This window comes from Vipera berus (genome assembly GCF_964194415.1).
Source record: "Vipera berus genome assembly, chromosome: 2".
Classification (NCBI taxonomy): domain Eukaryota; kingdom Metazoa; phylum Chordata; class Lepidosauria; order Squamata; family Viperidae; genus Vipera; species Vipera berus.
Genome location: NC_138203.1, coordinates 151,713,591 through 151,738,673, shown reverse-complemented (window position 1 = coordinate 151,738,673; position 25,083 = coordinate 151,713,591). Strand labels below are relative to the sequence as shown.

The 25,083-nt window shown below is 43.6% G+C and overlaps 1 protein-coding gene across 2 annotated transcripts in view; it reads right to left on the bottom strand.

The window, feature by feature from the left end:
• NR4A1 (nuclear receptor subfamily 4 group A member 1) overlaps positions 1-24,148 on the bottom strand; it is a 42,314-nt gene extending 18,166 nt beyond the window's left edge. The window contains exon 1 of one of the 2 annotated variants that reach the window (XM_081315814.1): positions 23,944-24,148. The gene's annotated coding sequence lies outside the window, so the exon portion shown is untranslated. Of the gene's footprint in view, positions 1-6,377; positions 6,593-23,943 lie in introns of those variants that run through there. The other variant, XM_081315813.1, reaches the window with a different exon arrangement.
• Between the last annotated feature and the right edge of the window lie 935 nt (positions 24,149-25,083).

Genomic DNA, 25,083 nt, shown 5'->3' with positions numbered 1-25,083 from the left:
TTTGAAGCAGATCCATCTAAATGCTTGATTTGTCTCTTAAGCAGCAGCCCCTGACAAGGGACATGAAAACTGGACCTGTCAGGAAGACAGAATCTCAGAGCTTTATAGTGTCTTTGAGAACTTCCCCAAAGAGGAATTATGACTGCAAGCATTAGCCGAGATGAAAGTCAAGTCTATACCAGCAACTCTTGTGGTAAAATGCAAGTTGGTTAGGTTCTGTTACCAAAAGCTGCTACTTTAATAGAGGAAAGAATTACGGGATGCTGAGACATAGAGAGTTCCAAGAGATTTTTAACACTGCACCTTTGAAATAAGGCTGTCACCCATTTCTGAGAGAGACAGGAGCTCCCTTTTTAGGAGCTCGCATGCAAATCCTTAGTTGGAAATAATCCTCACTCTGCTAATTAAAATAAATAAAAAAATGACAGACAACCTGGAATTTGGATGGGCAAGAACTACATCACCTAAGAAGTGGCTATCTGTTCCAGAACAAGTAGTTTTTGACTTATAACCATAACTGGAACATGAATTTTGACCACTAAGCAACGCAGTCATTAATAAGTCATCATGTGACGGACCCGATTTTGAAACCATTTTATACTATGGTCATTAAGCAAACCCAAATTGTGATCACATGGCCCCTGGGCATGCTGTGGTAGTTGTAATTTTGAAGATAGGACGTATGTCACTTTTCCCAAGCCCGCTGTAACTTTGAACCATTGTTAAACAAACCATCGTAAGTCAAGGATCACCTGTGTTGAATTTTCAATTGAAAAAACAAAACTGAGGCTTGCAGCTTCTTCTCAATTTGTTAAGAGGATCAATTGATGTTGGCAAAAAAGATTTCGAAAAATATTGTTGGCACCCTTTTTTTTAAGGAATGTGATTCCTATGAAGGTTTTTCCCTGTTAATTTGTCCCCAGATTTGAGCAAGACTTCAACACGTGCGTGAATCGATATCCTATCCCAGGGGTAGGCAACCTTGGCTCTTTTATGACTCGTGGACTTCAACTCCCAGAATTCCTGAGCCAGCATGGCTGGCTCAGGAATTCTGGGAGTTGAAGTCCACGAGTCATAAAAGAGCCAAGGTTGCCTACCCCTGTCCTATCCTAAGCTCTCAAAGATGAAGTGGCAGAGGGACCGTGAATCTCTCAACTGCTAAGTGATTTGAGTCGCTTGCTGAGTCTCCATCTGAGACGAGGCTTGCATTTACAGCCTAGACTGGCCAATTCTGCTCAACTTCTCCTCTTGAAAGAAAATATCTTATTCACGCATCTTTGAAACCTCAGTATGCCGGCATAAGCCCTCTGCACACCCACTGACACTATCTGATCTTGTTATTCTGCATTCCTAAAATAGAACTTGGGTATCCAATTGTTAAGACTTGTTATGATTTGTTCCAATGTAGCAACAGGTGATACCCAGGGATCCTCATAACACAGGATTTATTAGCATACTCTCCCCAGAGAAAGTTCTGACGTCTGCAAATCTGCGAGAGCAGCATCTCTCTAGGTAAAGCAGGACTAGGGAGCTCCATTACAGGAGCTGGAATCCTAATCTCAGGTGTTGCTGCTAGCATCACTGAAGACAAGGCCTGATTGGACAGCAGATATTTAGCAAATAGGAAGGATCAACAGTGGGCCTTTCAGCACAAAGCTCGGTGCAATACTTCTCATGCTATTAGTCCTTAGTGTGCAAGCTTTTTAAAAAGTTTTTTTTTAAAAAAAGCAGCAATTGTGAAGTCTTTTATCCAGTCTGGACATTTAGATCTTTGTGATACTGTTCTAATTTGGACCCTTCCCTCCCCCGTTGCCTTTTTTTTAAAGCCTCCATGCTAAATCTAACTGTACAACAATGTCACAGTGATATTAGTCTACAGCTCCTGTGGCGAGGGAAAAAAGGACAACACTTGTAAATCAGAATTAAAAGAAAATGGCTTGATTGATACTAGCTTTACCCCTGGGCTTGAAGGCATAAATATCAAAATAAAAGTAAGAGTGAAGACAAAGGGGCTGAAGAGCGTCCTCGGCCCACCCATGGACTGAGAAATCAATAGTGGAAATATATTATGCTCTGAACGTACACAATGAAACTGAGCTAATTGACGTGGAATCCGAGAAAGTTCATGGCTGTTCCATTGTTTTATGCCAAGAGTCTCCATATGGAAGGTCTCATTTCCCCACACTTTATTGGCCTAAAAATGTGCATCATCGCCCTCTATTAAATCCGAATGCCATCCAACTCTCTGGTACTCTGCGGCTCACAACAATCAAACAAAGCCATTAAAGTAAGAATTACCGGTCTAAGAATATGGCATTACAAAAAAATGAAATTCTTTGACAATGGAATAAAGAGATTTCTGTACTAATCTGACATTCAAAGGGCAGGCAACACACTTCTGGTGACAGTCCTATAATAACAGAAGGCTGAATCCACACAATTACCTTAGGAGATAATAGCTGAAGTGCTAGATATTTCTACCCTCTTCCTGAAAACAGGTGAATAACCTATTCTCTTCCGGGAGTGGTAGTTTTTCCCACTGTGGCCATAAAAAGTATTTCTAAACAGGATTCGCCAGAAAAGGCATTTCAAGGTATTTCAGTTCCTCTCTTTCTCAATGCCTGCCTAGCTGCCTAAAAACACTTCCACTTGTGCATCTATGGCTGGTGCTCCAACCCTTTTCCACAGAGTTACACCAGGGAATCGAATGAGAGAAGAACTGGAATTAACCTCCTTTGTAGCAAAGAACATTGTTGGAAGCACAAGTGTCTTTTTTCCTGCAGGCATTGTTGCCATCGCTTTCTCCTCTGTGTATTTCTCTCACAGTCCTCTACTATCTTCCAATGGAAACGGCACGGCGTTGCTATAACGACACACTCACCTCTTTACCCTGCGAGCCGCCCCTTTGGGATCCTTGTTGTTTTAGTGCACAAATGGCTCCTGTAATCACTATAAAACAGATGCAGCAGCAGATGTGCTACTATCCCCCGTCTGATAGGCAGAGCAGCATTTTTTGCAGAACTTTGCTGCCCTGCAAATTCCCCCACCCCAATCATTTGACAGCTTCCGTTTACCTTCAAAGGCTGAGACGAAAGGCACTGAAGGTAGTAAGACTGAAGGATAGCTGGATCCCCACTGCAATTGGAGGATACAAGGCTTTGGGGCCAGTGACCAAGCACTGCTGCCTTTGGATAGCCCCAGACAGTTGCCCTGAAATAGAAAGGCTGAAATCTCAACCTAATATACTAATTCCCCCACACTTAAGAACCAACAGCTAAGTTCTCTAGAACAATGGTAGCTATAAACCAATCAGGGGAGAGATGACTGACTGCTTTTGGAATGGGAAATCTATGTCTTCACAAGGTGGCTGAACTACAATTCCCATCAGCCCAAGACAGCCTGGCCAATAGCAAGGGATCCCGAGAGATAGCTGAATGGGAAGGTTTACAGTTCATCCATTGCTGCTTTAGACAGAGGAACAGCACAGAAGCCCATCATTATGGTGTTCCACACAGCTCTACAATTTCCTCCCAATTTGTTGGACTGCATTTGGACTTTAGAGACTGCTCAAGAGCACCCTCTGCTGTAGCTCCAGAACAGCAGGGACAGATCCACTTCCCGGCAACTGGATTATGCTGGGTTCAGTGCTAATGTAAAACCACAGAAAGATTCTGAACTCTGTAAGCAAAAACTGGCACAATGCAGCATAAATGGCCACGCTGTTTCCAAGAAGAAATACTCAACAGCTTAAGGAAACTTGCAACAGGCTGTTACTGTCAGTTTGACAATGGGTGGAATTATCTAAAAGAAGCTTTTCTTGTTGAAAGCTATTTCTTCCAGGCTCAAATGTTCCAGGACTGAATCCACTGCTTGTGCTGAGCCCCATTTGAACAAGGGCAAATAGATTCTGGTATTAGATGCCCAACTCTTCCCTGCTCTACGCAGACCCTTTTCCTGCTTTGCATGTTTCCTGTGCTTTTAACAGCTGCACATCAAGGTATCCAACTGATGCAGCTCTCCATATTGTATAAAGGGCAGTAATGAGAAAAACTGCACCTGTCAAGATGTCTGATCTGCCGAAAAGATAATCAACACTACTCAAAGCTATCAATGGAAGAGGTAAGTGTGGGCTTCATTCCAAGAGATCAACCCCAATGCTGTTTTTGTGTAAGCATAAGCTTTTTAAAAGCTGAAATAGCCCAGCTGGCATTTTCCCACTTTCTTTGATCAAACAATGGAAAATAAAAATAATTCACATTTCCTGGCTTTCTGCCTTGACAATAGCAATTTTCCTTGGTAGAAGGTGTCTAAAGATGACATAATGAAAGCGATTGGTTCTCTTCTTACCTAAGTGTCTGTCCTAGGCAAATTTGCCTGAGAGGAAATCCTTTAGAATAGAGCTGCCCTTATTGCTGGATAAACATGCGCAGGATTGTGGTATGTAAAACAAATCAAGCTTTTGGGAATGCTGTGATTACCCCACATTGCTCTGAGTAGTTGCTGAGATTATTCTAGGGTTCAACCCATTATATACTCCAAAAGCTTCCTGGTCTCCGTCTAGGTTTTCAAACCCCTCACAGTCTAACAATGATTCTGGGGTGACCAAGACCACTAAAGGAGGTGCTGACAATGGACAAAGGCTGTGGCAAGTGGACTTCTTCAGCCTTTGAAGTCCTGCGCACAGACTTAGAAACAGGGGGAGCCTGCCACAGCAAAGGCTGCCAGGTGCTCAAACTTGATGCAGCACCTGTCGCTCTGAACATGCCAGGAACTGTAACTCCTCCACCCCCTTGCAAAGCCACATGAAAGCACCAGGGTAGGAGCTTTGCTGATTTATGTCCTTCAACACCTGTGATGGTACCAAGCGGCTCAGCAGATCGACTCACAAACATGCATATGCACCCACACACAAAGCAGAGCATCTCTTTGGAAAGGGAAAGAGGGGAAAAAAGAAAGAGAACGTTAGGAAACATTTTTCAAAGATACCCACTTTTTGAAAATATGGAGAGGAATTTCTGCATCTAGTAAAATCCTAAACGTGCATATGGCCACACAGATACACAATGCACATGACCCTCAGATTAACAAAAATTAGGCAACTATAAAAGGACTACTAGCTGCAAGCAGAGTCAGCATACAAATCTGGCACAAACAGTTTTTCTCATAGTGATCGTCCAAACAGAGAGAAAGACATTTAAAGTTCTTTACTCAATTTGGTTTAGGCAGAATCAATATATTCAGCCTGAAGAAGTAGTAAAATATCTTCAGCTATTTGAGAAGTTAAGAATCTGACCTGTTTGTCTCCAAAACATGGCACAATCACCAGGCCTTATGATGAGGCCTCGCATCTGGACACAAGCACTAGAAGTACAATATTACTTTCCTTACCAAGCATCAGATTGCCTCACTTCTTAATATTGCAATTTTTTCTCTTAAAGAGGCAACTTCACTTTTGCCTGAGTAAGGTGCCCATCCTACACTGACATCACAATCAAGGTCACCGGACATAAAAATGGCAAAATGCATCCAGTCACCGGTACACATCTGCCAGGGCTCCCACATGCTCAGGTTACAACAATTTTGTCCTTTAAAATGCAAATGTAGACTTTGAAAACTGCTTTTGGAAACAAGTGCACCATTATAGTTGCCATCAGCCAAGCCCCCAGCTAGCTCCTCTTGCAATTCAAGCTTCAAAGTATAAATGCCTCTTTTTAAGGAGAAAGAGCCTGACCTTGTAGGTTTAGTCCAGTGGTTCATGATTTCTGCACCTTAACCAATGCTTTCAAGTTGTCCCATATTACATAGGAAGAGGCAGGCAGACGACATTTGGCATTTCTAGTAACTCTCTAAGATCTGCAAATCAAAACATGACTATTTGGAAAAACCATGTTGTAGTTCATACAGTTAAAATATGAATAAGCAACAGAAGCCATCGCCGTTCTTTAAAATTCATTCTTCCCGGATAAACTCCTCTCTTGCAAACGGAATCGCACATCCATACTTCACTTGGCAAGCATTTGCTGCCGTTAGAACGGCCCTACTCGCTATTTACGCTTCCTTTTCGTTTTGCAGCATATCAGATGATCAAACGCAATCGCCTATTTCCCTCCTCGCCCGTAATTCTCGCGCCCTAACTTTTCAACGGGCGAGATTCCTTCCGATCCCCGAAACTTATCTCCTCCCCGCCTTTCCTCAGTCGCACGCCTCTCCCGATCTGATCGAAAGCATCCCTCGCGTCCTGCAAACCGGTCAACGGGGGGGGGAGAGAGAGAGAGAGAAAAAATCCTTCACGAAAGTCTCGACGCGCGTTTGCACTTTATGAAAAAGTAGACGGGAAGGTGGGGGGGGGTGAAATTAACAATAAATCCACAACGTACCCAGCGGAGCTGAAAAATCTAGCTGCGGTCTCTTCCACTTTGACACGTGAAGGCGTCGGGGAAGCCGGATAACGTGTAGAAAACCCAAAGCGCATCGGGGAAGCGCCGATTCTCGCCGCCGCGCAGATCAAACCCCGAGATAAAGAGCGAGCCCGCGCGGGAGCTCGCTGCCTACAGTCTAGACGCCGACTAAGCCACTGGGGCTCACCAGCCCGTGGCCGGGAGATTCTCTTAAGCTCTCTGTGACGCAAAGCGAAGGGTTGGGCGGAGGAGGAGGAGGGGGGGGATCCTCTGACGCACGGGCCCGGCTGCAGCCTTCGCCATACAAGGCAAAAAGGGGCGGAATGTTCCGGCGCCCTCGGAGCTAGGGGCGGGATCGGAATGTCTGCGCGGGTGACGCACGCGGGGTTCCATTGACGCACGCCTTGGAATTGTTTGATCTAAAAATAGAACGAGCTGCCCCCACCCCCCCGGCTAAAAATAGAGCCTTTTCCTAAGCTAGGATTGGAAGGGTGGGGTGGGGGGGTTTAAAAAGAGAGGAGGAGGAGGAGGGAAAGAAAAGAGTGTCATAGGAAGAACCCAAAAAAAAAAAGGGGGGAGCGCCGGAGCAGAAAGGTTCAAGGAACGGAAATCAGGGGCCGTTCGGGACGCCCGAGAGACGCGCAGCTTCGGAGCCGTTTTCTCCACTTTCGCGCAGCAGCTTTGCCGCCAAGACCCGAGTCCTTGCACCCCAGCCGCGCCTTTTATTCGCTCGTTTCCAAACCGTGGCGGCGCCCCCCCCCCCCCGCGTTCCAGTCCACGACCCTTGGAAATCTCAGGGACGGTTCGCAGCGTGACTCGCTTCTCGGTGCTCCTGGAGCTTTTTCTTTTTCCTTTTCCCCCGTCCACTCGCTTTATAAAGAGTAAAGTCTCTTCACTCTTCTGCTGGTGAGGAAGGCGACCAGGTTACTCCCGGGTACTCTTTTGCAAAGATCTGGAGATTTCGAGCAAGCGGTACTTCGGTGGTAGAGGAAAGCTAAAAGCGCTGAGCACGGCCGCCTCAGTGATACTGCCAACTCTTTGAGAAGAGAGAGCTCCAGAGGGGAAAGTTGTGAGGAGACGACCTATTTCAGAAATGCAGTCCAGCTATGCCAGGGACAGGCAACCTCGGCTCTTTTATGACTCGTGGACTTCAACTCCCAGAATTCCCGAGTCAGCTGTGCTGACTCGGGAATTCTGGGAGTTGAAGTCCACGAGTCATAAAAGAGCCGAGGTTGCCTACCCCTGAGCTATGCCAACCACGTTCTCTCCCTTGACTGAACTGGGGTAGCTATAGTGGGGCCTTTCTTGGCCATTCTCTCTGCCTCACTCCCAGAATGGGATCTAAACCTGGTATTTACTGCTTTCAGAACGGAGGAAGGGATACCTTATAGTTTGTGATTCCCACCCCCCAAATGTAAGCAGTACAGTAAAATGTGTTTACCACGAAGGTGGCAGAAGATATTTTCAGTTCTGTTGCTAGAAAACACAATATTCCTCTGAAAATCACCAAGCAAAAGGTGGTCGTGGAAAAGAATCCCATTTTTGTTTTCCTCAGGATCCTCTCCTGAACTTAAAAAAAAAAAAGTCATGGAAAAAGAGAGTGAATATTGTTAGGGATAGAGGAACATACTGCAAACAAGACAGAGAGACTACACAGTGCCAACCAGCCTTTTCTAAAACCACCTTACAGTACTAGAACCCTCCTGTGTTTTGTGTTCTGTGTTCCTTCCCCGCCCCCCCCCCCTTGCTGGTCCACTGCTGCCAGAGATCTGTCAAAGAAGAAAGGAAATAAAACAATTGCAAAATGTCTTTGGGTGATAGAACAAGGAGTACCCTGTCCAGAAGCACCTTTTGTAGTAAGAAAAACAGACTCAAGTGGAAGTGAGAAAATACAGGCAGGAGGTTGTTAATGGAAGTATCCTGACATCTTGACGTGTAATATCTGAAGCAAGATGACAGCATCAGAAAAGTCTAAAATCGGTAACTTGAAAGGAGAGGATATAGAAACTTGGAAAATCGGTTTGCAGTTTCAACGTTTTTACTTAGGTTATTCCTTTTTATTCCATAGCAAGAAGCGCATAATATAGATCTTTTTAAAAAGCACTCTGCCATGGAAATAAAATAGCGCTAATAACATCTTCTCTTAAAGGGACAGGTAAAAATGCCTAAAAAACAAAAACAAACAGATGAGGTCCATTTAAAAGAACTGCAATCTTGGAATCAGTTTTAGCCAGCCATGCATTGTACGTATTAAATGCATTTTCTGATTATTGCCTTCAGAAACTGATATTAAGCAGTCCCTAGACCTGAGTTAATAAATTAAAGTATTTGATAGAAGAAGCTGGCTGAAACCAAACTGATCTGCACCTGGGCAGTCTGTGCACTGGAGAGATTGTAGTGAACTCACCTGTTGCAGGCTACAAAAGATAGTTTAACACAAATTTAAATCTACAGTTTTGGCCAAGTTAATCCTTCAGGCTGAACATTTGAAAACTTATGTTTTACAGTATAGAATAATTTTGGACAAGTGCATGTATATCTATAGATCAATATTTCTCAATCTTAACTTTTAAGATGTATGGATTTCAACTCCCATAATTCACTTTAGACAGAGCTGTAATCTAATTAAATACATATAGGTGATTTAGCCTGATGGACTAAATTTATACAAAACTTGTTTTTATAATGCAAATAAATACATTTTGGATGCTTATCTCTTAGAGGAAGCTTTTTTCCCCCAAGGTGATATTTGCTACTGCAAGTTTTTATCTGTTCTTTTTTAAAGCTCCTCAAATAGATACACCTAGCTGCAATATTTTAAATATGCCACCATAGGGTGAAAAATCAGTTCCAAGATGGATTATTGGAAAACGTGATAGATGTTTAAATGATGGCAGTACTAGCCAAGCTATGTAACATATTTCTTTTATTACTTGCTCTCTCCCTCTCAGGGTAAAACCTGGTGAAAGCCCTCAGTCAAGGAGAAGAAATCAGAGACAGGAATGACTAAGGAATAAAAAAAATTGGAGCCAGTTTCTGTATGTGTTTTTCTGCACCTGTTGCAGGCTTAATAGGATTCTCCCTAGGTCATAAATATATTTTTAAGATGCATTTCACTGTTCCTCTCAGGTCTCCCCAAAAGATTTTTCTCTCTATGTATCTGAGTGTTTTCCTCACTCTAGTTTGTTTTCTCTTCCCTGAGCTAATTTTCCAAGTAGTTTAAAATTTCTCCCAGATTCAGGCTTTGAAACATTTTAAAGACTTCCATACACCATTTGGGTCTTCTATTCTCAGAGAAGGCAACCAGACCAGGACAGCAAACAGAAAAGACATCACCCATTAAATGTGTGAAAAATCAAAAGCTTAACTGAAAGTTTAAGGTATCATAAAGTGAATGCCACAGATGCAATATATCTTCAAAAGGCAAAAATCCTAAAATGAGAAACTGGTTTGTAAATGGAGATAATTGCAACTTTCAGCCTGCCACGTAGAACTGCACAAGAGTGAAGAATATTGCAAGAATGTTATCATCCTCTATTATAACAGATCCCCCCTTTTCCCTGCAGCAGACCCCATCTCCCCCCCCCATCATCTCCCCCCCCATCATGCTCCCTCCCCACCTATCTTTTAATTCACATTACTGTATTTTTTATTTTATTTTTACTGTTTTATTTACTATGTTTTACATTTTTTATATTTTATGTTCTCCTATGGTAAGCTGTCAAGAAAGCCCCATGGTAGGATGGGGGGCAAAGAAATTAAATTAAATTAAATAAATAAAAATAGCATACAGGATTATTAATGTGATAGTAGACTCAATGTTGCACATCAGAGAAACCTATATTCCTCTTAGTTAAATCCTAGAAATCTCTCCGAATGTCAAGAATTACAGTCTTCCTTTCCCTACACAAACTATGACAAAAATAATTATTATGCAACACTGGAAGAATAAATCTATACTTGACTTGCAGCAATGGATATGTGTTATTTAACAGTGTTTCAATTAGTTTTCTTTTTCAACAAAAAGAGAAGGAAGATGTCTTTTTAAGGAAGCTGGCCAATTTTGGAGAGAAGTTGTTTTGTTTACAACATACTTCCCTACTTTCCCTTCCCTTACTCTTCATTTATATTACACTGTTAATAAAAGTGTATTATTTTTTCTGTTATTGGATAGATTTTTCTAAAAATCAATTCTGAGGAAAGCCCATGCCCAAATAATGCATGAAGCAATATTGGCTTTTTTCTATCTAGAGATGCTAATTGCCTTGGAAATGAGTGCTTAGAAAAAATAGCTACTGTTAAGCATAAGAAGAACAAATAAGCTTGTTATAAAAAAGCTCTTACAAACCAGCGTGATTAAAGTAACAGGCTACAAACTAAGCAGTTTTGAGTTCTAGTTCTGCTTTAGGCACAAAACTCAGTGGCCTTGGGGCAAGCAGTCTCAGCAATAAAACAAAACAACTGCCAAGCTATTTATTTATTTTTATTTATTTTTTATTTATATCCCCACTCTTATTTTATTTTTACAAATTACTCAAGGCGCAAATATCCAGCACACATCACTGCTCTTATTTTTCCCCACAGCAACAACAAGAACCGTGTGAAGTGGGTTGGGTTGAGAGTGAATGACCGGCCCAAAGGCGGGACTAGAATTCACGGTCTCCCACTTCTAGCCTGGTGCTTTAACCAGTAGACCAAACTGCCTCTTCCTTCATTTTCACTTCTGAAAATGTTGCTGAGAAAGCTGCAGGCGATTGCCTGGAGTCAAAAATGACTTGAAGGGATAATTTCCTTTTCTGAGAGGCAGTTTGGAGTAGGGGTTAAAAGCATCGGGACAGAAACCAGGACTTCTGCCTTAGGCGTGAAGCCACCTAGGTGACTCTGAGCTAGTCCCTCTCTCAGTCCCAGGTAGCAGACAAAGACAACCGCTTCCAAAAATGTTGCCAAGAAAATGGCAGTGAGTTGTCCAGGCTGCCATCAGGAGTCACGGCTGACCTGAAGAGACAAAACAACAAAAAAGCTCTTGCTGAATAGCATTGTCTTTTTGAATAAGTATGCTGAGAAATAGGTTGGAAAGAGGTCTGGTGGAAAGGAAACTTGAGCTTACTGGATCAGCAGTTAGATGCAAAAGTCTCTTTGCAAAGTTTAGTTCAATCCCTAAAAAAAGTTTGCTCACTTCTGTAGACAGGAGTCTAGCCTCAGTCTAGCCTCTTTCATTTCCTCCCCCCTCCCAAATTCTCCTGCTTGGTGATACTGTTGTCTCCGAACGGAATTATGTGGGCCGAGCATAAAAGACACCGATAACTCAGCAGCTGGAAAGATTGATGGCTTTTCCTATTGTTAAAAATATTTTTGGCCTAAACCACCTCTGAGTTTGCTTAAAGGCCTCACATTTGTAAAAACCAACTGCGTAATCAGATGCGTTTTTAAGGCAATGTTTGAGTCAAAGACCTGGCGAGAATCCCAGAGCAGCTGCTCTGAAGAAGAATGTAGCCATCTTTCCAACATTTCTCAAAGGCTGGGTTGTGTTAAGGGCAAACCCGAACATTTCAGGAATGTGGAACTGAGGATGTCCTGTGGAGGATTTATTTTTTTTCTTTTTAAAGAGTCAGGTTGGTAAATAGGTTAACAGAGGATTCATGCTTATAGTATAAGCTGTTCAGAAGAGCCCAGATATCTGCCTGTTTCTTACACCAGCTACCAGCCAGCTTTTTAGTCAAACATATTTGCATTCTGATACGGGCTTGTATGTTCAGGATAATGTCAAATGCTTTGAATTATATTTAACTATCTTGTGAAAAACAAACCACAGTTGGGTGGTTTAAGCCACAAATCATGGCTTATAAATCACAATGGCTGGGTTTGTTCATTTTGCCAAGAGAAAACCAAACAAATCATATCTTGCCTCATTGTGATTGCAAAGTCAGGGACAGTATACTACCTAATGATCATGGAGCTAAAGCCCTCCTAATGATGAATTCATAGAATATCAACTGGAAAGATTGATTTAGGCCAGGGGTAGGCAACCTTGGCTCTTTTGCGACTCGTGGACTTCAACTCCCAGAATTCCTGAGCCAGCCATGAAACCAACACTTTCCACAATGCAAAGAGTCTCAATATTCTATCTCAGAACATCCTCCCTCACCCCTCACATAATCCTGACATTGCTAATGATGACAATTTGTGTTGACCGGTGAATGACAGGATTTAGATGTGGATTCACTATCTAGCTCTTTGATTTGTGTTATGCGTCAAAATGGAGTCAATATGCCCTCCCATTGTTCTGGAAAATGAACCCCTTGGAAGAAAGCCAAACCTGAAGGAAAACAAGAAGCCACAAAACATTCTGCAGATTCACTTGGTCTCCAAACGGTAATGGTGGTTCGGATTCCAGAAGAGAAAGAAGAATAGCCTCATCAAAGGCAAAAATTAAATTTGGGAGACCCCCAAAGGGGTAAGTGTCATGGCATACCTTCAGATGCCTTCAGTGGGAAATTCCACTGAAGTAAATAAGCATGCTTGAAGGAGAACAGCCTGTGGCTTCCAGCCTCAGCAAAGTCTGCGGGGGAGGTGAGAACTTCTTTAGGTGCATGGAAATGTGGCTTGCCACTCAGAGGCGGCAGGGGAAACCCACTTAGATCTCCAGGCCTAGATACCTCCTTTCTTCCCTTCAGTTCAAAGTAATTGACAGAACTGTCAATATGTACCTAAGCCCTGGGGTTCCATTCATGACCAACGTGCTGGAATGAAATGGAAAATCTTGTGTTAAAGCCGCACCAGACAAGTAGATGCACAACGAAAGGTGCAATCTGAATGCAGATCTATAGCCAGCAAACCAACTGAGCTGCTGGTTAAAATATTTAAGACTTGCAGCCCTTGGCCCAATTTTATGGGGTCCTACAGCTAACTTTGCGGTGGCTCAGTGGGTTAGGACGTTGAGCTTGTCGATCAGATGGTCGGCAGTTTGGCGGGTCGAATCCCGAGTGCCGCGTAACAGAGTGAGCGCCTGTTACTCATCCCAGCTTCTGCCAACCTAGCAGTTCGAAAGCACGTAAAATGCAAGTAGAAAAATAGGGACCACTCTGGTGGGAAGGTAACAGCGTTCCGTGTGCCTTTGGCGTCTAGTCATGCCGGCCACATGACCACGGAGACGTCCTTGGACAAGCGCTGGCTCTTCGGCTTTGAAACGGAGATGAGCACCGGCCCCTAGAGTCGGAAACGACTAGCACGCATGTGCGGGGGAACCTTTACCTTTACCTTACAGCTAACTTCAAAAACCCTTGACAAGATATCCGTTCAGACCTCTGATGAAAGAGTTTTTTTTTCTCTGATCTTGAAAGAGACAGAAAAAAAAGGGATACGAGAAAAGAATATAAAAATGTAGCAGGTGACTGGTCCTTGCTCAATGGGCTAGTTTCTAGGTTTCCACAATATATTGAACTACAACCAGGGTTAAGTCATTAAAACAGGGTAAGCATATTGTGTGAGCCCACCTAATAAGAGAAAGAAAGGAAGAACAGAAAAGAAAGACTGTCAGAATGAAAGTCTGGGTCTTGCGATCTCCTTTTGGCTCTATCCTGACCCATTCAATTTGCCTACTTGTGTCTCCCAACCAATTACTCTGATGGGAATGTGGTTCTTCACTACAAAAACAGAGGAACTAAGAAAATATGCTTAGCAAAGGCAAACCAACAGAACCTGCAGCAGGTAATTGCAGCCTAGAATGCCAGTTCAATTCTATTTTCCCATCTGAGATTTCCCTCCCAAACACACAAACTATAGTATGACCACCAAATTTGCTCCATTCCCATGGTTATTTGACATGTTCCTATTCCTCCCTATTTAGGCATCTCTCTTTCTCCTTGTCTGTATCTGCTTCTACAGACTTTGGGGATGCTTTCCTTGCTTTCTGATACGTTTTGTGCTGTTCTGGTTATATACTGTGTTCTGTACCAGCCTGCTACCGGCCCTGCAGCAAAAGCAGGGACAACCCCTTTACAAACGGCAAGAGGCTGGAATAAAGCCTGCCAAATTTATTAACATAAAACAGAGCAAGACAAGACACCAACCATGAAACAGGAGCTATGAAACAGGAACTATCCAAGCGGTTGCCTTCAGCAAACCAGCCCCCCCACACATTCCCCTTAAATACAGTTCAGGGCATGGCCTCTCTCTGCCTCCTTCCGAGGTGCCCCATTGCCTTCCTCTGTTTACTCCTGATTGACTGCCTCCTGCGTCGGGCGTCCTTGAACAGGGCCAGCTGTGGGTCATCTTCATCCACGCTGTCAGGCTCACACAGCTGGGTCTCCGTCGTGACCAGGTGGGAGGGGCCTGGCTGAGGGCTCTGCGGAGCCTCAAAGCCATCATCAGCAAGCTCTTCAACACCCCCCTCCTCCTCCTCTGAGTCGTCCGACCCAACTGCCGAACCCACAGGCTGACCCTGAATCACAACATACTGCTTGGTGGACAAACTATATACACGGTGCCTTTTGCAACCATTTAAGAGAATATTGGAAAGAAAGGGAGAATTTTTCGTAGCAATGGCAACAGTGCTGTGGAAAAACAGAAGGCTTTGAAAGCTATCTGACAATGTGTGTGTTAAAACTAAAGCCAACTGCAGTTCTACTCAAGCAACAGAGCTATTGCTTCACCAGCCAGCAACACGGATGGAGCAGGTGGCAAGTCCCGAGAGACTGTGCTTTAACATCCCTGGCAGCCTCCTGGGCTGCCAATCATATCAAAATCATGTACCCCTCCAACAAGAACCCAGATCTGCAAAACGTTCTGGCACGAATTGGATCTAAAGGAAAGAGGGTGTGCAAGCACTCACAGTACATTTGCAAGACAACTCTCAGTTTCAGAGTGTTCTCAGCCATATTTTGGAACTGGCTGGCAGAGAAGGTAATAAACACCATTGAATTGCCAAGTGCTTTGGGACAGAGACCAACAAAGTCCCTGCCTTGCCATGCATCTTGCTGGGTTTTGTTGAAAAGGACTTCTGAACAAGACGCTTTAGTAGCAAGCTAAACATTGGCTTATCAACCACCTGAAAGGATCCAGAAGTGGCATTTGAAAAATAGTATCAACGCAGTGCTTAATTAAGAGAGTAAATTTAAATGTCGGGCAACTAGATTCTTGGATGCATTGTTGGTTGAGATCTATTTTCTTTCCTCCTAGATCTGCAATTTTGGTAGGGTAATAGGAGGCCTGCAGCCTTTCATTCCACCCTCTCTCCTTCTGAGAGACCAGGGGAAGCACCATTACAAATGATCCCAAGGATTGCCATAAGGGACAGTTACTATCAGAAGACACATGCAATGGGGGAGTGCGACCTCCGACCTGGCCCTGACTAAAACTGTGGGAGAAGAGGGGTTCCAACTGTCAAGATTGCAGACTGCATCTTTCACACGCCTTGCTCCTTTTTGTCATGTTCTGGCATTCACCCGTGACTGGATAGATGTGCTAAGTTCACCCAGGATTTGTTTACTTCTGAGTGACTGAGACAGACAGTGGTAGAGTTAAATTGCTAAACATTAACCACTCAAAAGCAATTTCTTCCGTAGAAAGAAGGGTGATCCGGAGAGTCTTCTTCAAAGGCAGATGTTCTGCCTACTAGCCCTATTGCTGATTGTATCTGGCTCAACTTAGACACAGCCTGATGTAAGTTGAGTTCGGAGTTTCAGACAGTTGACCCCCCCCGCCCCACTCCTGCCAACAGTCCAGGTGCAGACCAGATTAGCTAGAAGACAAAGTCCTCCTCACTTTCATTCTGGAGTGGAATGTGCCAAGGTGCTTGGAGTCCCTAGCTGGGATTATGGAGACTGATATTCTATCTAGACAGTAACAAATATTTCCAGGGAAGAAATTCCTTCTCAGAAAATGCAGTAGCTCACTTGGTTGATGTACTGCAGAGTGAATAACTGTTTAAAAAGTAACAAATCAAAGAAACATATTTATTTATGCAAGATAGGGTTTTCATCTAGGATTCATGTCTTCCAGGACAAAAAAAAACAGGGTATAGGATGCTCCTCTTCAAAAAAAAAATTTTTTGGTGAAATTTTTAGTTTTGTAACAAGTTTGTGAGATAGGTTTTAAGATGGCAGATAGAAAACAAGTAGCCTGGCTTCACTGGGGAAGGTTCGTATTTTTAGTAAGAACTTGAATCTGGATTTTTCTTATCCTTGTCCAGCACTAAGAAAAAATAACTCTCAATGTCACCTTTTTACTGGAGAGAGGAGAATGTGGAGTCATAGACTGCAACTTTTTTCAAACACTGTGATACTCTACGGCTTGTTTTAATCAGAGTTTGCTAATAATAGGAATTGGCTGGGCCAATACCAAAAAAGCCATAGTGTTACACTAGAACAGGGGTAGGCAACCTCGCCTCTTAGCTGACTCAGGAATTCTGGGAGTTGAAGTCCATGAGTCATAAAAGAGGCGAGGTTGCCTACCCCTGCACTAGAACCTTCAACCAGGAGATCCAAGTGCTTGCCTTCATCTAAATCCTGTCTTTCTACATTTGGGAGGGCTTAAGGGACAAAGTGTCTAAAGGCACTGATTTCATTCTTTAGGACACATGAAATAGCCTCTTTGGAAAGCTGCCCTCAAATATCACGCAAAGCTTGGTGAACCTTGATCTGATAACAGCTGCTCAGTTAAATCTAAATCTTTAGATATAGACTTTCATACAAAATGGTCATGCTACTCTTTCCCAAGTTCTTTGGAAGAAGGACGGATACTTATTTAATAAAATTAATAAGTGCTTGGGGAGCAGCATGAAATAGTTGGATCTCATATTTTAGGGTGTTTTTTTTTCTATCTCCAAAAAGGTCTGTGTCACTTCCATGTGGCTCCCAACAATCATGTTGCCATGAAGCCTAGCCTTGCTCTTTAGCTTCAACCTCTCCATAGGAACAGCTTCTGGGCAGTGCCTAATGTCCTAAAGCAAAGTGAGTCTTAAACTTCCCAGTTCCACTGACTCAAATTCTGACCATATTTCTCCAGAAGGCAAGCATCTTCCCATGCTAGCCTTCACTTTAAAAAGAAGACGCCCCTTAAAACTTTTGGGTCTTACCCAGAAGAAGGGGTAATTCTACCCCTTCTAATTCTAAGGTAAAGGTAAAGGTTCCCCCGCACATGCGTGCTAGTCGTTTCCAACTCTAGGGGCCGGTGCTCATCTCCGTTTCAAAGCCGAAGAGCCAGCGCTTGTCCGAGGACGTCTCTGTGGTCATGTGGCCGGCATGACTAGACACCAAAGGCGCACGGAACACTGTTACCTTCCCACCATAGTGGTCCCTATTTTTCTACTTGCATTTTTACGTGCTTTCAAACTGCTAGGTTGGCAGAAGCTGGGACGAGTAACAGGCGCTCACTCTGCTACGCGGCACTCGGGATTCGACCCGCCAAACTGCCGACCTTCTGATCGACAAGCTCAGCGTCCTAACCCACTGAGCCACCACGTCTAATTCTAATTCTACCAAGAGACAAATAGAGAGGTCTTCCCCTGTCTTGACACCTGACCCCAGAGGACTCCTGATTGTTTCAACAGTTTGGTCACTCTGAACTCCTGCCACAACTATTTTTACTGGCAGAAAACCAATACAATAGTAGAGCATCTTTCTTGGCCCAAGCTGTCAGCCATAGGACAATGTGTACTGGCAAATCAGCCGGAGAACTGAGTTGGAAGGATCCTTCCAAGAAAAGCAACAGGGGTAAGAGAAAGAAACCAGCTCTGCAAGAAAGGCATTTTTGTTTTGAGAATATAACTACCTTTGGTTGCCGAATCAGTTCATTTAAATGTCAAGTCCTTCTGTTTGAACAATTCCATTGTTCCTTTTTATATGGTGCCTTTCACAAGCATTGGACTTCAATTCCCATCATTTTCATTAAGAGTCCAACACCTCTGGAAGGCATCAAAACTGTGTATTTATTTGTGGAATACTCCTGGTTTCAACTCTGGGTTAAAACTGGTTCTTCTACTCAGAATGAATGAATGCTTAAATGAATTCATCTGTCCCAATACTATGCTGCTTATTTAAATGTGAATGTGTCTCCGATCTTTCATTAGTTGTAGAGATTTCAACTCTTTTCTAACTGCCAAAATCAGATGTTTTATTCAAATGAGGGCTTTCTTGTGGCATTCCACAGGCAGAATTTCACAATTTACTGTGCTCCCTCCTCTATTTTCTCAAAATTCTGCCTTTTGCCTTTTTTTCATATCCAGGAAAATAAGGAACAACTGCGCCATGCCCTTTGATTGGTAGTGACAAAAGCTCTCCATCTGGAAGCACAAGTGACTTAGAATCAAGACAAACCCCCACAGAAAACTGAATAAAATCATGTTGTTTTTCTTTTCTTAAAATCTGACGTGCCATTTCAAATAAGAACTTAAGCGCAATGGCTAGGAAAAATATTTTGAGTTTGGCCAGAACGTTGTAGCTGCAGTTATTTCCAAGGGTTTTCCCTTCTGGAAAGAATGTCTAGTATGTCCTCTTCAGCCATTTCTCCCCAAAACAGAGGAGTTTGTGGATGAAACATGTTCGTCTCGGAAGAAGAGCTTCCCTTGAGCAACTTAAAACCTGTTTTTTGCCCCCTACTCTGTCCCCCTTTTATTAACATAAGCCTGCAGGTGCAGCGAACACCTTGGGCAACAGCCATTTGGCTGCCTGCCAGCCACAGTGGAGGACTAATGCCTGCAGCTGGCTTCAATCTACAGAGGCTGGGAAACTGCTAGTGGAGGTTTGGCAGCCAACATGCTATGCGCACGCATGTTTGTGTTTCAGAGCAAGCCAAGCCCACAGGGGCGTCAGACAAAGTGCGAGGGGTGCCCCACCCACTACTGAACGTCAGCAGCTGGACAAGCAAGCACTCCGTGTCAGCAGCTCTTGAAAGTAGATGCCAGGGCTGTATATAGGCCAGGTAGGGAATCCTTCTGAAATCAAGACACTTCCCTTGTCAGCCTCTAAAACCACATATTTCCAGTTAACACCGAGAAGAGAATCCCAGAGGCCAAGTATGGCCAATTCTAAAATAAAATAAGGTAAAAATATATTTCAATGCACCAAAAGAAATGCTGGCCATGTTTTCACTATTTTAATTCCCTAATAAAAAGGGGTTCCTTTTGCCAGCAGTGAAGGGAGAGCTCCATTAAACTAAGTGATTTACATGTGGTTTTGGACTGGAAAAGCACCACTTGTCTATCACTTATGTTAGTCTGTTTTTAAAGCCTGGAGTGTAGACACGATCCTATAAGGATCAGAAATCAGCTTATGGAAATTGGCACTGAGGGGACCCGATCAGTTAAGACATCCAAATCTCTACATACCATTTAACAAACAGGCTCCTCTTAATGATTTTTGTTGTTAATTAGGGCAAAGTAGGGTGGGTGCATACGGGTGCATTTCTGCTGTTGAAAATAAATATCCATGGCTTGAAGAGACCTTCAAGAAAAGCACACCTCTCCACCCTTCCATCCTTGCCTTCAGTGAAATAGTTAGCATATATCTAAAAAAAAAGATATCTTATGGTAAACATATCCAAACATTTAATCTCAAATGGCAAGGATAAAAAAACAGCAGCTGTAATCTACGTTATTCTTTATCCTTTGTGTTAAGTTATAATGTTGTAGTAGGCAAACCCAAATGCTGTAAACCCCAAATCTGTAAATAACAGTTTACGGCTTAGCACTATGCATGAGTCAGACCTATGACAATCAACAAACAATTAAACCAAACTATGACTAGAGCTAGCTGCATGACCTGGGCCAGTCACTTTCTCTCAGCCCTAGGAAGGAGGAAATGACAAACCACTTCTGAAAAACCTTGCCCGGAAAACTGCATGGACTTGTTCAGTCAGTCTCCAGGAATCGGACACGATTGAACAGAAGAAAAAAAAATGGCTAGAGAAACCTGTGAATTTAGTTTAGGGATCCATCTACAACCCCGTAATTTCTTAGCATTCTGAAGACTATATTCTGACCGCATAATTCTCACTTAATAATTTCCAGCAAGATTAGTAAAGCAGAGTGACAGAATTTGGATTATTTGTTGCTTCAGTCAATGCATGGAAAACAACTAAAATGCTTCATATTGTAGAGCTAATATGTTCAAAAAGCATTTCTCAGGAAGTAGCCATGGTAAGATACTAAAAGCTTACTGCTCAGTTCTAATTTCAGCATTAACTATTTCACTAGACAGTGTCCACATAGCTTCAGGCTTGGTTTCATAGCCACAGGGATTATGGATTCCATGTTTTAATCATTAAAGAAAAGCATATAATCACACCAAAAGAGGAGGCTCACATTAAGCTTACCTAGGATGACTGCAGGAGCAGTTAAGACACCCAGCCTGACTGACATCTCAAGCAGACTGTTCACTAGATGGATGGCATGGTAAACAAAAAAACAAACAAAAAAAAACAACCTGCAGTGGTCAGAACAATTACATAAAAAGAGATTCTGGCCTTTTGAAGCACTGCCAAGATCATCAACCAGAGCCACGTGGCAATTGGAACTGCTATTCCAGCAAGAGAAACAGGTTGCACTCTAGAAACATAGCTAGCTTGTCAATCAACTACAGACTCTTCCCCCCCTCCAGCAGCACACACACACACACACACACACACACACACACACACACTCCCACACACTTCAGTGACATTTAAAAACTACAAGCCTAAGCCCACACATGTGGACTCTGTCCAACTGAATTCAGCAGAACTTCCTTCCAAGTAAATGTTCTTAATTTAATAGCCAATTAATTGGTTTAATTAAGGAGTGAATTCCATGGAACAAAACTAGCTTTACTTCCAAACAGAGGGCGAAGAGGAAAGCTGTTTTAAGAAAGTGTTTTACTTTACTGCCCTCACCAAGCACATCGTTCTCTGAAGTATTTAGAATGTATCACAACCTGAATCTCGATGGTCTAACACCAAGTGTGCTTCCGTAATAAGTTCATGATGTATAAACCAAGAATTTGATTTAGGGACATATCCCAAGGACCAAATAAATCATTTTACTAGTTAACTCGGTTCATACAAGTAGCCCCCAACAGAGGCTTACAAGACTCTGTCTGAACTCTACCCAAGGTATACTGGGTGCTTAAAAGATGCCCAACCATATTTAATTCCAAGAAACTCATTTCTAGGAAAGGGAAAAATGAAACCTCCCCACTTCTGAACAGCAGAATAATTTTTGAGCAATCTTTTTCCAAGATCGGATGAGGTCTGGGCGCTGCAGACTTCAAAGGAAAAAAGGAAATGGACACTGAAGTCTGTAGTGGAGCATTTTTTTTTTTTAGAAATTAGACCACAACCCATGGGCTTCCACGTGCATAATTCAATGCAAGCATTCAGCCAGAACACATTATCTTATCAAGTCCCAGGGATGCAATGCCACCAAAGGTTCCAAATCCTAATGCCGCAACCGGGTAGGTAGGCACTGCATTGGTGAATGTTGCTCTAACCCCTAATAACCCCAAAGAACAAAGGTGATCTGTAAAGATCCAGCCGGGTGCCCTTCTAAGCATTAAGGTGCAGAAACTCCAGCAGAAGTTTTCTCACAATTCCCAAAATAATAAAAGCACCCATAAAATGTCTGTGGAGATTCTCAAGTCATCCAGGTAGTCCTTGACTTACAACAGTTCATTTAGTGACTGTTCAAAGTTAGAACAGCACTGAAAAAAGTGACTTATGACCATATTTCACAGTTACGGTCTTTGTAGCATCCCCAAAGTCACGTGATCAAAATTCAGATGCTTGGCAACTGGTTCATGTTTACAACCATTGCTGTGTCCCAAGGTCATGTGATCACCTTTGGCGACCTTCTGACAAGCGAAGTCAATGGGGAAGCCAGATTCACTTAACAACCAGGTTACTAACTTATCAACTGCACTGATTCACTTAACAACTGTGGCAAGGAAGGTCTTGTAAAATGGAGCAAGACTCACTTAACCAATTTCTCAGCAACAGAAATTTTGAGCTCAATTGTGGTCGTACATCGAGGACTGCCGGTAGTTGTCTCAAAAGTGCTTTTTAAAAAATATATTTCATTGATTTTTTACAATAACAATCTTTAGTGTTTGGTAAACAGTCTGGGTTCATATATTTAAAAAACAATCAATAATAATTTCTATAGTTCCATAGTCAATATATTAATGATATGTTGCTTTGATCTTCTCTTCTTCCACTAGTGTTCTCCTTTTGTCAACATTAAACAAATATAGTTCTTGATATTTTTGATATATACAAAGTTGGATATAAACATTTCTCTTGTGTTTGTACAAATATCAGTATATAACATCTATTCTGAACAGCTTATGTTTCAATTGTATTTATAAAAGTCATCTTGTTAAGTCACTATATGTCCTGTTTTCAAGATTCTTATTTAAGTTTAATTTCCCCTCTGTATTCAAACCATTCTTATCACTCATAATTTTCTCAAAGTTAATTACCTTTAAATATCCAAACTTTCCATTCACGTACACCATCCCAATATTTTTACATCTCATATATTATAAAAAAAAATCCTGTACCACTCGTACATCTTGTCCCTCTTACTGTAGGGCCCCTTTATATTGATAATTTATCTATGCTTTTAACCTATTCAAACAAGTGTTTAACCAATGCTGCAATGTATGCAATGCTGCGACAGATTCAAATGACAATGGTGTCAAATCATGATGAGATCAAGTGCTTTTTTCAAAAGGCAAGTGGTCACATTTCGGATCCGGGAGGAAAGAGGTGTAAAAGAGGCCATTTATGTTAACATTGAGCAGCCCTCTCTCCACAGAGACGGAGGGACAAGACACCACCTTTCTCCAGTCTACAACGCAACCCCGCAAAGTGTCAAGAAAAGTCCACAACCCATGACACCCCGAAGACAAAAAAAGAGCAAACCCCCACAGAGAGCACGAAGGGACCCTCTGATTGCAAGAAATACAATCCTTCCACCTCCCACAACTCAGCCTCAGTTGTTTAGTGCCTGTCCTCCCGGCCTCTGTCCCCCTTTCCCCCCCCCAACCCCCGCCATCACAACCGGTGAAGTTTTTTGGACGAGAAACGTTTTGTTCTTCTTCCTCAAAGGGGGGGGGGGGAAGAAACCCAGTCCAGTTGAAAAGAAAAAGAAGGGGGGGGGAAAGCACTTTGGAGCAGCCATAAAAGCAGTCCAGTCCTTTGCAAAGAATTGCTCAGCTCCAGGGCAGTTGTGTCATCCACGCCAACCCACACAGGAGCGTCCGGGGTTCTCAGAACCAGGAGAGAGGCGAGGCCGCTCCCTGCTTGCTCCTCGTCAAACACACACACACACACACAAACCCCAAACCCTCTGCATTTTAAAAACCTTTCCTCGAGGGCGAGGTACAAACTTCACCAAGCCAAGTTCCCGCGCCCCCGAAGGTTTGTTTGTTTGTTTAAAGGCGGAGGAAATCCGGAGAGCTCTGACAGACGGCTGGCTGGTGTGTGTGTGTGTGTGGGGGGGTGTTTAAGCGGGTGACCGCGCCGGGAGGGCTCGAGACGGCGGGCCATCGCCCGGGCGCGCGCCTTTGCTCACCTGCTGCACGCGCTCCACCATCGCCCTTCCCGCAGCTCCGGCTCTCGGCGTCCTCGCTCGGGAAAGCGGCCCGGAAGCGGGCTCCGGGGCCCCGACCTCCCCAGGCATCGTGAGCCGGTCCAGCCAGCCGGTCGTCCTGCTCGCCCACTTCCGCGCCGAAGACGACAATCCCCCGCAACGCGCTCACCCCGGCTGCTCTTCTTTCCCCCCAACACACACACACCCGCCCGCGGCTTTATTTTCTGCAAACTCCGCCCTTCAGTCCCGGCCAGGAAGGAGTCTCCGTGACGTCAAGCCCAGAGCCGATTGACGTCGTCGGAATCCCAGCCATCAATGGGGCTAAAAATAGACGCCTCCGAGCCCAAAATACACGCCCGACGCGCGCAGCGGCTCCCCTCCTCCGCTGCCGTCAGCTTTCCCCCCCCCCCGCTCCGCGGCAAGAATCGACGGGTGGCGGCGAGTGGAAAAAGGTTTCCCATTTCCGAGCTGCCCCGAGGCGAAAGAAGGTGGGCTGCGCAGGTTTGACGAGGCCGCCGTGGGAGGATCGCGCTGTCGTTAGCGTGACGTTACGTCGCATGGTTAGATCAAAGGGTCACATTAGTTTCTGCATGTGCTTCCCCCTCCGGTATGAGCAGGGGAAAAATTCCTTCCGTTGGGCAAGTGCCCGAGGAAGAGCTCCGGCGATCTCCAAACTGTGCACGACCCTCTGTGACGTATTAGTTGATAAAGTTACAGTATTATCCAACCGTGGACTCTCGATTTCCCACCCTCCCCCCCTAATCAATCAATACCAAAGCCACTAAAATTTTAGGTTCCTGGAAGTGGTTTATCTGTTGGGGTTTCTTGAAACGGGAACATGTGGAAACATCTACAGGTAGTCCTCAACTTACGACCACAACTGAGTCCAAAATGTAGGCTGCTAAGTTGAGAAATTGGTTAAGTGAGGCTTGCCCCGTTTTACGACTTTTATTGCCACGTTTCTTAAGCGAATCACTGCAGTTGTTTGTGTTAGTGACATGGTTGCTAAGTGAATCTGGCTTCCCCGTTGACTTTGCTTGCCAGAAAGTCGCAGGAGGGGATCCCATGAAATGGTCGTAAATGCGAGTCAGTTGTCAAGCGTCCGAATGTAAATCACGTTAC